Genomic DNA, 16,186 nt, shown 5'->3' with positions numbered 1-16,186 from the left:
TTTACTTTCTTATCTTTGAACAATATGCTATTGTCAGGTGGGGGAAGGACAAAGGGGGAGCCATGGCAGCAAACACTCTTCCACAGACAAGGTCTGGCAATTTAACCTTCAATCTTTATGTTACACGTTAAAAGTCTACATTGACATTTCATGTCTTTTGAAAGTTTTGACCATGAACCATCCCTACCTCTCTCTTTTAGAACAAGGAGGTAAATAAAGTCTGTTAAGTCACCAGAATAAATCTAGAGACACATTTTGTGTTAAAGTAAGAATTTTAAAGTCATCAGAGCCTCATGGGTAAACTCCTTGTGGGGAAAAAAACCACCCATTTTTCTGTAGCCCTGGCAACGACATTTCGTACCTTTCACAATTATTTTAAGCACCCTCCATTTTCTTTCCTTTTGTGTTCAAATTACAGTTAGAAAATAATAAGCACCTATCAAGGTGACTTAAAGCAACCCATTAAGAATATCCTATCATCTCTCCCATGGCAACCTTCATGTTGATTTCAAAGAAGAAATCCCCAAATATTTCAGTATGAATTGTCCCGAGATTTAGCTACTTTAACAAAGGAAATAATAAGGCACTTACCTGGTTCCTTCACTTAGGTACCATCAGGATAGGTACAAAAAAAGAATGAGAAGGGTACTGGAAAGTTGGGGTATTGAGTTTTTGTTGAAAAAAGGAAGAGAATATTCCAAAAAAGCCTCAACAAAGTCCTACAGAATAATAAACAGAGCTACAGACAAGAAGAGACATAAATAAATGGTCCCAGGCAAGCCTGAGAGATGGGGGAGCAAGAACTGGGTGTTTGGGAGGAGAGGAGAAAAGAAATTGGACTCCGTGGAGAAAGACTAAGCGGTGGAAAAAGGAACGCAAGGCAGAGCCAGCCTTTGTTTCTGACCAGCCCTGGAGAGGCTGGCTACAGGCAAAAAGGAACCTGAGGTAGGGGACACCTCCCAGGGGTCCTTGAAGACAGCAGCAGCCAGAGGGGTGGCCAGGGCAGATGGCATCATCACCTCCTTACCTTCAGGCATCTCCCCGTCACAGATGTGGTGCGCATTAAGGCCCTCACCAGCTTCAACAGTCAACTCGGCAGGCTCTACAGGAGCAGCGATGGGTGCTGCTGCCGTCGTGTCCTCAGCTGCTGCCTCACAGATTTCAAACTCAGGAGTACATGCTGACCCCTCGTCCTGGTCCGAATCGGGGCTGGCCCCACAGCACACACAACAGGTCAGTATGTTCCCCATGGGGCACCTCTACTCCTGTCTGCCGCCTCCTGTGCCTCTGCTCACAATGTTGGCCACACACTGCTGCTGCCCTAGGCAGAGGCTATGCTGCACTTGCAGAGATGGTCTTGCTGCTGCTCGCCTGCCCACCCCACAGCCCGGCCCCAGCCGGGGCTCGGGCCAAGGCCCGCACCCTGCCGCCTCCCCTTAGTTGACTTGTCTGGGAGGGTGAGAAACAGCTGGCTAATTTAATAGGTTGTGAACCCAACAAACGCTGAGATACAACAACTGCCTGAAGAGAGTACAAAAGGAGCTATTCCTCCTTCTGCAGTCACCTACAGACTGAAACCCACTGGCCCAAGTGGAAGCCCAGGCATGTGACTCACAATGCCCCACCCCACACCTCACAATGGCCCACCCTGGCTGCCGCCCCTCCCCCGTGGCCTGGGCTGCCCCACCCTGTGGCTTATGATGTCATAGCTCTCCTGGCCCCTCCTGCAGTGCTAGTGGGACTAAGATTTTCATTCACCACCCACCAGCTTCCTAAGCATTTTAGTCCTAAAAACAGGGTGGTTCATTACTGGAAGCCATCTTCCTCTATGAGTTCTATACAAAGTCTCAGTTAACAGAGTGGGTACCATGAGCAACCAAGTTGAACTTTTATTTGCTGACTCAATGTAGATACACCTGAACTGTTCACTGCTTTTGTAATGAAGTACTCCTCTCCTGTCTTCCAGTGAGTGGTAGTTTTTGTCTACAACTTGACCACAGTAATCCCTGGGGCCCTAGCTCTGCTCTCACTAAAGAGTTATGGCTGTGTGGGCTGGGCGTGGTGGCTCATGCCTATAATCCCAGCACTTCAGGAGGCCGAGGTGGGCGGATCACGAGGTCAAGAGACCAAGGCCATCCTGGCCAACATGGTGAAACCCCGTCTCTACCAAAAATACAAAAAAATTAGCTCGGCGTGGTGGCGCGCACCTGTAGTCCCAGCTACTCAGGAGGCTGAGGCAGGAGAATTGCTTGAACCCAGGAGGCAGAGGTTGCAGTGAGCTGAGATCGTGCCACTGCACTCCAGCCTGGCACCTGGTGATGGAGTGAGACTCTGTCTCAAAAAAAAAAAGAGTTACAGCTGTGTGTCTTGAATGACACCTTAGGACCCATCCTGCCTCCACCTCCTTCTCCATAAAATAGAAAGCTAACTTGTCCCCCCAAGCTCTAAAATGCTGAAACTTACCAACTTCCTTTTCTCCCCTGTTTCTTCCTTCCATGGCAGGGACTTTCAGGTTTTCTCTCTTTTACTAACAAAGCACTAAGCATGATTTTCTTATACAAAATCAAGAGCCGTAAAGTGGGTTACCACAGTCCTAACTCAATAAAAATGAACACTGAACATCTGGCAAGCAGTATGTACCTGATAGTGTTCCAAGTGGGCTATGTTCATTTAACCCTCAGAAACAATCTCACAAGTTTTAGAGAAGACATTGAGATAGAGAAAGTAAGTTATCTCCCCAAGGTCACATGACTGCCCAGGCGGGGCCATTACTTGGTCTCAGGTAGTATGAATTCCCCAGTTCCTCAGGCATGATTATCAGAAAGTGCATTATACCATTTTCACACTGCTATAAAGAAATACCTGAAGTTTGGTAATTTATAAAGGAAAGAAGTTTAATTGACACATTCCACATGGCTGTGGAGGCCTAAGGAAACTTAGAATCATAGCAGAAAAGGAAGCAGTTACTTCTTACATGGTGGCAGGCCAAAGAATGTGAGCATGTGAAGAAGCAATGGTCAAGCACATAGAAAACCATCAGATCTCATGAGAACTCACTCACTATCACAAGAACAGCATGGGGGAAACTGCCCCCATGATCCAATTACCTCCCACTGAGTCCCTCCCTCAACATGTGGGGATTATGGGGGTTACAATTCAAGATGAGATTTGGGTGGGGACAAGACCAAAGCACATCAGAAAGTACAGGTAGAAGTCAAGCTTGGAGGGGAAGTGACATTATAGATTGGCATATTTTTTTAAAAAACTTTTTTTAAATGTAAATTTTAAAATGCCTCCTCTTCATTCAACATTGATGAAGTAAATCCCTTCTACATGCCAGACACCATATGTGTTAAACAGTCCCAACTCTCAATGAAGGTAGGCAGATACACAAACAAAGGCTTAAGAAGTTCAGTTTTCTGAGATCACACTACGGGACAGTGTATGAACCTGAGTTACAAACCCACCTCTACCTGACCCCAAATTCGACGCTGGGGTGGTTTTAATTTTATTCTGAAAATTTTAGTCATTGAACCATACAAAGGTGAGAAGTCTCTGTCAGATGTTTGTGTAATGGTCTGTATAATAAGGAAGGACTGAAGGAAGCAACAAGACCAATTAAGAGACTATCTAAAGGAAGACTGATGCTAAAGGCAGTGGCAGTGACAAAAGTGGAGGAAAAAAAATTGTGATTATTGGGGAGACAGAATAGGAAGTACTTGGTCATGAGATGTGAAAGCAGGGAAGCAGAGGGGAAAACAGGGCTGCTCGGGCTCTGCTGGGGAAGACTGGGTACAGAGTTATACCTTTCTCCTGGCAGAGAATGTAGGAAGAGAAATAGGTAAGGAGGAAAAGACAGTTTTTTACGCTCAGTGTCACATTAAAATGGAACTCTCTGGTCAAAGTTGAATTTAAATCTCTGTAGGCTAAGTCCATTTGTGACATCCCAACATATGTTTTTAAAAATAACACACGTACTAAATCAGACCATTAAGAGTAACTGGGGAAATTTCCTAAAATTTGCATGCTAAGTATATCACCATTTTTTTATTACTTTCATGGAGTAACTCTGAATCTGTGGTTATAGCAAATGAGGGATCTTACATAAAATAAGGCTAATATTTTACATTTAAAATTTTATTGTCCTCAGAGAATAGAGAAAGCAACTGAAGCCATGGACATGGAATTGATTGCCTTGAGAGGCTGTATGTATTAAGGAGAGCTAGAAAGAAATAAGACCTGGAGAATAGGGGGATTTACACGACATTAAGTAAAGCTTGCAAAAATGAGCTCTTGGAGTCAAGAGACCTGCCTATGAATCAGGAATGGCTGCTTCTGTGAGTCATTCGAAAGGAGATGATGTCTGCTTTCATTTCTGTAACAGCAGCACCTAGCTTTTATGCTTTTAGAGTAAAACACTGAAACATATATTCATGATATTAAGGTGTGAAAACGCTTCACAAACAGTTTAAAAAATTGGTAACAATAAAGGGAAAACCCATATAATTGGATATCAAAATTGGTAAGCTACATCATCAATAGACACTATTAGGAGATTTCAAAAGCAACTCACAGTAGAGAATATAATCTACATACATAAAATGTAAATACACGCATGCATACAAACATCTACATATTGACACAAAATAAAAGATTTATATCCAAAAATATGAAGAATTTTTACAAATCATTAAGAAAAAATACAAATAACCCAAGAGAAGACATATGGCCCAGTAAACATATGTGAAGGTGCTCTGTGAGTAGTTATCAAAAAAATAAGACAAAATCTCAATGCAATACTATTATGCCCACTCCAGAATATCAAAAATGCAAAAAGGCAGAAAGCACCAAGTATAGAGAAGGTGGTGAAATTTCTGGAATGTTCATTAACTGCCAATGAGGAGTTTAAACAGGCACAATCACTTTGAAAAACTGACAGCATCTTTATACATCAGCATAGCCTATAACCTAGGAATCTCTCTCCTACACATTTGCCCAACAAAAATAAAGTAAATGTTCATCAATAAAAACATACATCAAAATCTTCATAATAGTGCATACTCTAATAGCCAGAAACTGGAACCAACCTAAATGCCCATGAACAATAAGATAAGTTGTAGTATTTTCACACAAAGAAATATGATACAATAAGAATAAAGAAACTACAGCTCACAAATACATAATATTAATGAAAAGAAGCCAGACATAAACTAGTACATGTTTATGGTTTCATGTATATAAAGTTCTTGCAGAGTAAGAGAATGACTGAAAGGAACAGGAAGGCACTGTTTCTTTTAAAAAGGAAGACATTATAAAAACAATGTCAGCAGAAATAAATAGTGGGTGGAACTAAACTGTGTCATAAGTGACACAGTTGATGTACATGCTAGTGAAAACTCCTTGTCTTGACCTGGACTGGAAGAAGCAGTGTTGTAGAGACGAAGAAAAGTGAGAATATGCTAAAGGTCTTTGGGTTAAGTTAGAGATACTATTTTAAACTACTTTAGGGGGAAAAAATAGAAAAAAAGGACAATTTAAATAAAAATAATAAAATGGCAGAATAAAGTCCAAGTATATCAATAAATGCAAAATTAAAAACTTAAACTCACTAGTCAAAAGAAAAAGACAAATTGAAAATGTTAACAAAATAAACTATTTGCTATATATCAAAAAGGTTGATAGTAAAAGAAGGGAAAAATACAAATAAAACTGGTAAGGTATATTAATATTTGGGAAAAAAGTATGAAAACAAAAAGCGTAATTAGAGATAGAGAAGATCACTAAATAATGATGGAAAGTCCAATTTACAAAAAAACCAAAAAATTCTGAACAGGTACACACCTAACAAAATAAGCCTAAAATTTCTACAAAACAAAAAATTCACAGAGCTTCAAAGCAAAAATGGTAACTCCAATATCACTGTAGGAGAATTCAACACACTGTTCTCAACTTTTGCCATGAATTCTCTACCCCTTCTCAGACTTTGTCTTCTCCTTAGATCAGAAACACCGTCTTGTTCCAAAACACAGAATGAACGTTTTTGTTGTTTCTCATACCATGTACATAAACCTACTGAACGAGGAGGAGACTCGTGGATCTTAAGGACTAACAGTCAATCCAGATGCATTCTGAACTCTTTTAGAGAAAGCTATTTTGTGATTAAACAATAAACAAGATTGTTAGCCTCTAAAAACTGTCGGGTACTAAGTGGTTTATTGCTGCTCTCTGCTGGACACCGTGTTCATTTGCACGTCAATCATGTTTGCCTAAAAGTCCTAGTAAGATAAAGGTCTTAAACTGTTAACTTTTCTGAACCTCCTTTATCTAATGAGATGAAGATACTCTCTCTAAATTAAATGTTTGTATACAAGGTGTTGATCGAGGTTAAAAAAAAGCTTTGTGCTATTTAAGCCTCTGGTAACAATGATTTTTTTTTTTTTAATAAAAGGTTTATAGGAGTATAGAAAATTATACTGCCTGAAATCCACTTGGAAATTAATATATCCACCAAGACTACCAATTTTCCCATACAACTACTGGAAAATCATATTTTATATGCTGAATAATTGCAATGAGTCACTTTAAACATACAATTATACTTTACCTATATGGCATATTATCCACATTACTTGCTGTGTTTCTTAAAATATGCACATATAAATTCAAGGTAGGTCTTCTAACACTTGCCCATACCTGGTTCCCTTGCCTTCCGGGCACACAGGAAGATTATACTTCCTGTCCCTTTAGTACTTAGGTGGGACCACATGATTAGTTCTGGTCAACAGATCATGAATGTAAGTGCCAAGTGTTACTTGCAGGCCAATGCAAGTAATTACATGTGTGAGACCCTCTGGCACTCTCTTCCTCTGCCATAGTGACAAGAAGGGACCTCAAAAGATGATCAAGCCCCAAAATCAAAGCAGCTTAGATCACTAAAGGCAGCTGCCCTAGAAAGCTGTCCAGACTCACCACAGACCTTCTAAGAGTAAAAAACAAACCTGTATTGTGTTATCCCACTGAGAGTTGGCACTTCCGTGTTACCTCAGTAGAGCACAGGCCAAGGTTTCTCAACAGCAGCACTACTGCCATCTTAGGCTAGATAAATATTTCACTGTGGTCTCTGTCCTGTGCACTGTGGGATTTTAAACAACATCCCTGCCATCTACCCACTAGATACCAAGAAGCACTCATCAATATGACAACCAAAACCACTTCTAGTCACTGACTTCCTCCCCACTATCTTTCAGAACCACTGGCATAGATTAACCTACTAATACAGAATGTACATATGTATGTACATATGATGAATATATATGTAAACATGTTGAGTATATTTAAGTCAAATGTATATTCTCATGCTTTATTTCCTACTAGGGTCAGATATTTTGTAGGCTCTTAAGAAACATGAATTCCCATTTCTCAAAGCAATAAAGTTAACTCAAGAACTTTTTAAAAAATCAATCATAGCACAAGTATCTCTATAATAGGGTAAACAAAATGTTCCAGCCGGGCGCGGTGGCTCAAGCCTGTAATCCCAGCACTTTGGGAGGCCGAGGCGGGTGGATCACAAGGTCAAGAGATCGAGACCATCCTGGTCAACATGGTGAAACCCCGTCTCTACTAAAAATACAAAAAATTAGCTGGGCATGGTGGTGCCTGCCTGTAATCCCAGCTACTCAGGAGGCTGAGACAGGAGAATTGCCTGAACCCAGGAGGCGGAGGTTGCGGTGAGCCGAGAACGCGCCATTGCACTCCAGCCTGGGTAACATGAGTGAAACTCCGTCTCAAAAAAAAAAAAAAAAAAAGTTCCAAGAGTATATAAATCCATACATACTATGCTGTTCATTTCAGAGGTCTAATAGCTCCCAACCAGATGGACATTTCCAGTGGGTTCCAAGCCTTCTTCATCCCATGTGTATGTTCCATCAGAGCTATCAGATGGAGAGAGTTCAAATGAAGAACCAGCTCCATGGTCTGTATCCGATGAAACCAAATTACTCCCGGAAATATGTTTTGTACATTCACTCCTGTCTTCATTTCATTTAAAGAGAGAGAGAAAAAAATGATTGATTCACAAAAATACAATTGTTTCTCATGTCCTAAAAATATAAGTGTGAATAATTTGATATAGCAAAAAAGCTGGCTCAAAAAAAAGCACTAGGCCGGGCGCGGTGGCTCACGCCTGTAATCCCAGTACTTTGGGAGGCCGAGGCGGGTGGATCACGAGGTCAAGAGATCGAGACCATCCTGGTCAACATGGTGAAACCCCGTCTCTAGTAAAAATACAAAAAATTAGCTGGGCATGGTGGCGCGTGCCTGTAGTCCTAGCTGCTCGGGAGGCTGAGGCAGGAGAATTGCCTGAACCCAGGAGGCGGAGGTTTCGGTGAGCCGAGATCACGCCATTGCACTCCAGCCTGGGTAACAAGAGCGAAACTCCGTCTCAAAAAAAACAAAAAAACAAACAAAAAAAAGCACTAATAACTGTAGCATTTTCTTTTCTTTTTTTTTTTTTTGAGACGGAGTTTCGCTCTTGTTACCCAGGCTGGAGTGCAATGGCGCGATCTCGGCTCACAGCAACCTCCGCCTCCTGGGTTCAGGCAATTCTCCTGCCTCAGCCTCCTCAGTAGCTGGGATTACAGGCACGCGCCACCATGCCCAGCTGATTTTTTGTAGTTTTAGTAGAGACGGGGTTTCACCATGTTGACCAGGATGGTCTCGATCTCTTGACCTCGTGATCCACCCGCCTCGGCCTCCTAAAGTGCTGGAATTATAGGCGTGAGCCACCGCGCCCGGCCCCTACTGAAATATTTTCTAACAGACAAAAAGAAAATTTATTTAAGTCATCTTTCACTTCTGTAATATTTCCAAAAATGTAAATAAAGCCTCATGTTCCTAGTTTCCCAAGACATTTATTTTTAAACACTGGCCAGGAAACTCCTTTTCCTCTGTGTACACTATTTAACTTCATAGATTAAATAATGTAGGGTACTCATAATTGCATCCCTATAAGGAAATAAACTTGTTTGGGCAGTCACTTTTAGAAGACCTACAGACAATCATGGGTTTGTACATGCATCTCTATGCATTGATCTGATTATACCAGGGGACAAACTGAAGGGATTGGACATACCACATGTTTATATCCAATCCCTTCAGTTTGTTCTATTTTCAAGCATATGGGCATACAAACACCAAATACATTTTCTCCAGCATTTAGTAACAGGATAACCAAACATAAGGGGAAATGTTTAACAGATATTATTTCACTTTCTTCAGTTTAAAAAATAAATAAATCTCCCTCTGGATGTGTATCTACAAAAATTGCTAAACAACAAAAACTTTTTAGGATAAAAAAATCAGATTAGACATAACCTATATTATCTGATTTTACCCTTTGGTACAGCTTTACTCTTAACAAATAGCAATGATATGCTACCCTAAGAGAAGAGATGGTTTGATGAATGTCATACCACTGGTTGAGGTAAGTAGGGGGAAAGTTATTTAGATGTACTCTCTATACTAAGCAGGAATAAGCCTGTGTGTAACATCCAAAGAACAACAAAGATTAAGAGTGGTTTTATTAATGTTGTTTTAGATACAGCGAAAAAATGGGGTATGGAGCAAAGGTCACAAAGAAAATAAATGTTACCCCACTCCAATTTTGTCTAGATCCATCCCTCCATAAAACTGAGAGTATCTTGAAATCTGTCTGAAGATAATCCTAAATGTAAGTTCAGTTATATTATCTAAAAGAAAGCAAAGAAACTTAAAGTTAGTAATATTTACCAGAGACACTTATATCTATCCATTCATTGGTTTTACTGAGGGCTTTTTCGTTTTCCTTGGGGGAATATATCCTGTGGTGGCACACTTTCACATTTCTCTTCTTTGAGAGACATTTCCTCTGGACTTATTCTAGTTCTGTTAGAGTCTTCTGTATCTATAAAATCATCAATAAAGTCTTCACTTAAATCATTCTTGTCAGAAAATGACAAAGAAGACAAGGAAATGTCATCCACATCATCACTCAGGTATCTCATTTTAGTATCATGTTTCATGGTCCGGTTTTTTGTTCTGTAACTTTCCTTTTCAATCACTTCTTGGTCCTTATTGGTACCTCTGTCCCTAGCCAAAACTGTAGCATCTTCCTCTACATATGTGTTAGCAAGTGAATTTTTATTTCTATCAACTGTGATAGTCCCAGAAAATGGAGATCGGCTAGATTTCAGGAGAGAGACACGAACCATTCTATAGCCTAAAGTAGAAGTTACACCTGGACCATTTGGTAAAGCCAACTTCTTTCCACCAACAGTATAAAGCCTATTAAATCCATACCTGAAATGTTCATTCCCATTGAGTACTTCTGACTGCTGGGAATTTCTTATTAGCATACTTGACTGTAGAGGCACTCTAATGGATAGCTGTTGGTTTTGATAAAGCTTTGTAAGATCCACAGCTCTATTAAAGGAATGTGATCTGGTTATAGATGAAGGTGGAAGGAATGAATTCTGAATGGAATGTGAAAAACTTTGTGACCTTACTTACCATTTCTTCACAATTAATAGATTTACTACTGTCTAGGGATTGAGTTAAGCTTTCACCAGAACTGCTTCTGGTGGCACAGGACTTTGCTCTAGGACTTTGCATGCTGCTAGCTGACTGGTTTCCATAAAATCCATTCAACTGTGATTTTGGAGTATTGACCAAAGAATATGAAGTCCTTCCTAATAATGTGCCTTTGGTAAATTTACCCAAATTAGATGGTCCAGAAAAAGACTTTTGGTTTAACTCCTCTGTAGATGACACTAACATAGTGGATGGCTTTGCTAACTTTGATGTGAATAACGAAGCACTTTTCAAACTTTCCTTTATCCCATTTTTATCAAACAGTCTTTGAGTAGTAACATGTTTTTCGGGATCAATTATTTTATGTGAATTTTGAGTATTGTTAGGCTCTTCGGCACATTGTGCACAAAGCTGGTATTTATTTGCTTTTCTCCAATTAAATGAATGAGATGATAAACAATCAGAGCCATTATTTTTGATGTAACTTTTGATGTTACTATTCTTGGAAGTTCCTAATAAATTAACAGGTGTCCCATTTGGCATTGGCTGCAATGTACTTCCTACAGATTTTGTTCCATACTTTGGCAACTTGGAACCCAAAAATGTCTTGATTTGTGTTTTTTCTTCCATGAGCTGTAAGGTGCATTTGCTCTTAAAATTTGACAGAATCTGTGAAGAGAAAAAAGAAGTACATTAAACATTCCTAAATAAGGATAATTACTTGAATTATTATACAATATGATATTTATACTTTTATATGCAGAAAAGCCCAAAAGTTACTCATGATTTCTATAGAACTCCTAGCAAATAATGAATGCACTAATTAATAACTTTATGTTGGAAGAAAATAACTTTTTTTTTACTTTTACAAACGTATGCTATGAATGATGACCATAAAATCCAGAAATAATAAAATTAAACTACCAAATTTGACTATGTAAAAAATAATACTTTCAGAGTACTTCTTCCAATTTCCAATCCAAGTAATATTTCATTTTGAGTAATGTCTCTCTTAAAAATAAGAGCATACGGAAAGCCATATCCAGTGCACTCAGGCAAGAGAATGAAATAAAGGGCATTCAGATTGGAAAAGAGGAAGTTAAATTATCTCTGTTTGCCAATGATATGATTATATATCTAGAAAATCCTACACACTCCTTCAAAAGATTCCTAGATTTGATATATACATTCAGTAAAGTCACAGGTTGCAAAATCAAAGTACACAAATCAGTAACACATCAACAATGACTAAGAATCAAGAACTCAATCCCTTTGACCATAGCTGGAAAAAAAAAATACCTAGGAATACACTTAACCAAGGAAGTAAAAGATCTCTACAAGGAGAAGTGCAAAACACTTCTGAAAGAAATCATAGACAATGCAAACGAACAGAAATACATCCCACACTCATGCATTAGAGGAATCGATATCATGAAAATGACCATGCTGCCAAAATCAGTCTACAGATTCAATGCAATTCATATCAAAATACCAACATCATTTTTCACAGAATTAGACAAAAGAATCCTAAAATTCACATGGAACCAAAAAAGTACAAATAGCCAAAGCAATCTTAAACAAAAAAACAAATCTGGAGCCATCACATTACTTGACTTCAAATTATACTACAAGGCTACTATAGTAACCAAAACAGCATGATACTGGTATAAAAGTACACACATAGAGCAAAGAAACAGAGTAGAGAACCCAGAAGTAAAGCCAAATACAACCAACAGACCTTTGACAAAGCGTATATAACAAAAATTGGGAAAAGAACACCTTATTCAATAAATGGTGCCAGGAAAACTGGATAGTCACAGGTAGAAGAATAAAATTGAATCCCTATCCCTTGCCATATACAAAAATGAACCCAAGATGAATTTAAGACTTAAATATAAGGCATGAAACCATAAAAATGCTACAAGAAAACCTAGGAAAAACTCTTCTGAATATTAGTCTAGGCAAAGAATTTATGACTAAGACACCAAAAGCAAATGCAACAAAAAATAAATGGGACCTAATTACACTAAAAAGCTTCTGCTCAGCAAAAAATAATCAGAGTAAACAGACAACCCACAGAATGGAAGAAAATATTTGCAAGCTACGCATCTGACAAAAGACTGATATCCAGAAGCTACAAGGAACTCCAACTAATCTGCAAGAAACAAATAAAATAATCCCATTAAAAAGTGGGCTAATTACATCAATAAACATTTCTCAAAAGAAGGTATACAATGGCCAACAAACATGAAAAAAATGCTCAACATCACTAATCATCAGGGACATGCAAATTAAAACCACAATGAGATATCACCTTATCCCAGGAAGAACGGCTATTATCAAAAAATAAAAAAACAATAGATATTGGCATAGATGTGAAAAAAAGGAAAATTTATATACTGCTGGTGAAAATATAAATTAGTAACACCTCTAGTGGAAATAGTATGGAGATTTCTAAAGAACTAAATCTACCATTTGATCCAGCAATCTCACTACTGGGTATCTACCCAAAGGAAAATTGTATTTAAAAAACAGCTGCATTATGTATGTTTATTGCAGCAAAATTCACAATTGCCAGATGTAGAACCAACCTAATTCCCCAGCAGCTGAAGAATGAATTAAGAAAATGTAGTATATATACACCAAGGAATATTACTCAGCCATAAAAAAGAATGAAATAATGTCTTTTGAAGCAACGTGGATGGAGATGGAGGCCATTATTCTAAGTAAAGTAATTCAGGAATCGAAAACCAAATACCATATGCTCTTAGTTATAATTGGGAGCTAAGCTATGGTTATGCAAAGGCATGCAGAGAGGTATAATGGACATTGGAGACTCAGAATGGGGGATGGTGGGAGGGGGGGTGAGAGATTTTTTTAAAACTACATAATGTAGTAGGGTACAATGTACACTATTTGAGTGGCCTGGACACTGAAATCTAACTTCACTACTATACAATTCATTCATGCAATCAAAAATCACCTGTTCCCTTAAAGTCAGTGAAATAAAAGTTAAAGAACATATATTTTTTAAGATGGCCAATTAGGAGCAGCTCAGTACTGCAGCTCCCAGCAAAAGTGCGGAGGGTGAGTGGACGCCACATTTCCAGATGGATTTTTATTGCCCACAGACCAGGAGATTCCCAGGAAGAGGAGCCCCAATAGTCACCAGCACAGCTGTTCTGGCCAGTGCGGTGGTTCTCTGCACAAAATACACGGGTCCAGGCGTCATTTTAGCTGGCAATTGGAGCTCCTGGGAGACAGAGTTGCCCACCCAACTGATAAAAAAGGGGACTGAAACAGGGAGCCAGGCCAGGAGATTCCCGGGCAAAAAAGCACCACGAATCTCAGCGCAGCACAGTGGGTCGCCACATGGGAAATCACACAGATCCCGGTGCCTTTTTAACAGGTGACTGGAACACCTGGGAAACAGAGTCGCCTGTTCAACAACAACAAAAAAAGGGCTCTGAGGCAGGGAGCCAGGTGATCAGGCTTGGCTGGTCCCACCCCCACAAAAAACAGCAATCTGAAATGCTCTGGATTGAGAGTTTCACAGCAAGCACAGCTGAACCCAGGATGGTCCAGCTCTTTGGGGGAGGGGCGTCTGCCATTATCGAGGCAGTCCACCACTACAGAGGTGGTCCACCATTACAGAGGTGGGCCGCCATTGCCGAGGCAGTTCTAATTACACCCGTATAAACAGAACTGCAGGGAAGTTCACATGGCAGCTGGGCAGAGCCCACAGCAGCTCAGCAAAGCCTCTGCAGGCAGACAGTGATGAGGCTGCCTCCTCGCTGGGCAGGGCAGCCCTGAAAAAAGGTAGCAGCACAACAGAAACTCATAAATAAAGCCCTAACTCCCCGGGACAGAGCACCTGGGAAAAAAAGCCGGGGGCGGTTATGAGTTCTGCTGCAGCAGACTTAAATGTACCTCCCAGCAGCTCTGAATGAACAACGGAGTTCACAGCTCAGCACTTGAGCTCCTATAAAGGACAGACTGTCTCCTCAAGCAGCTCCCTGACCCCTGTACATCCAAAGAGTCACCTCATAAAGAAGAGCTCAAACTGACATCTGGCAGGTATCCTTCTGGGACAAAGATAGCAGAAGAAACTGGCAGCAACCCTTAGTGTTCTGCAGCCGCTGCAGGTGATCCCCAGGCAAGCAGGGCCTGAAGTGGACCTCAGCAGTCCTACAGCAGAGGGGCCTGAATGTTAGAAGGAAAACTAAGAAACAGAAGTAACTTCATCATCAACAAACGACGTCCACTCAGAGACCCAATATGAAAGTCAACAACTACAAAGATGACAGGTGGATAAATCCACAAAGATGGGAAGAAACCAGTGCAAAAAGGATGAAAACACCCGAAACCAGAACGCCTCTCCTCCTACAAGGGATCGCAACTCCTCACCAGCAAGGGAACAAGGCTGGATGGAGAATGAGTGTGATGAAATGACAGAAACAGGCTTCTGAAGGTGGGTAATAAGCAACTTCTGTGAGCTAAAAGAATATGCTCTAACCCAATGCAAAGAAACTAAGAACCTTGAAAAAAGATTTGATGAAATGCTAATGAGAATAAACAACTTAGAGAGGAATATAAGTGAATTGATGGAGCTGAAAAACATGAGACCTTCACGAAGCATACACCAGTTTCAACAGCCGAACTGACCAAGCAGAAGAAAGGATATCAGAGGTCGAAGATCAACTCAGTGAAATAAAACGAGAAGGTAAGATTAGAGAAAAAAGGTAAAAAGGAATGAACAAAGTCTCCAAGAAATATGGGATTATGTGAAAAGACCTAATCTACGTTTGATAGGTGTACCTGAATGTGACGGAGAGAATGAAGCCAAGCTGGAAAATACTCTTCAGGATGTTATCCAGGAAAACTTCCCCAACATAGCAAGGCAGGCCAATATTCAAGTCCAGGAAATACAGAGAACACCACAATGATATTACTCAAGAAGAGCAACCCCCAAGGCACATAATTGTCAGATTCACCAGGGTTGAAATGAAGGAGAAAATGCTAAGGGCAGCCAGAGAGAAAGGTCGGGTTACCCACAAAGGGAAGCCCATCAGACTCACAGCAGATCTCTCAGCAGAAACCCTACAAGCCAGAAGAGAGTTGGGGCCAATATTCAACATCCTTAAAGAAAAGAACTTTCAACCCAGAATTTCATATCCAGCCAAACTAAGCTTCATAGGTGAAAGAAAAATAAAATCCTTTATGAACAAGCAAGTACTCAGAGATTTCATCACCACCAGGCCTGCTTTACAAGACCCCTTCCTGACACCTTACACTAAAATTAACTCCAGATGGATTAAAGACTTAAACATAAGACCTAACACCATAAAAACCCTAGAAGAAAACCTAGGCAAAACCTTTCAGGACATAGGCATAGGCAAGGACTTCATGACTAAAACACCAAAAGCATTGGCAACAAAAGCCAAAATAGACAAATGGGACCTAATCAAACTCCACAGCTTCTGCACAGCAAAAGAAACATTCATTAGAGTGAATCAGCAACAAACAGAATGGGAAAAAGTTTTTGCCCTCTACCCATCTGACAAAGGGCTGATATCCAGAATCTACAAAGAACTAAAACAGATTTACAAGAAAAAAACAA

At 39.9% G+C, this 16,186-nt stretch overlaps 1 pseudogene; it reads right to left on the bottom strand.

Moving 5' to 3' along the window:
* Positions 1–5,695: 5,695 nt before the first annotated feature.
* LOC116543290 lies at positions 5,696–14,217 on the bottom strand (annotated as a pseudogene).
* Positions 14,218–16,186: the final 1,969 nt, after the last annotated feature.

The sequence above is a fragment of the Sapajus apella genome, unplaced genomic scaffold, assembly GCF_009761245.1.
Source record: "Sapajus apella isolate SASKATOON/1434 unplaced genomic scaffold, GSC_monkey_1.0 scaffold186, whole genome shotgun sequence".
Lineage (NCBI taxonomy): Eukaryota > Metazoa > Chordata > Mammalia > Primates > Cebidae > Sapajus > Sapajus apella.
The sequence above is the reverse complement of the archived record's forward strand: the minus strand, read 5'-3'. Positions and strand labels throughout refer to the sequence as shown.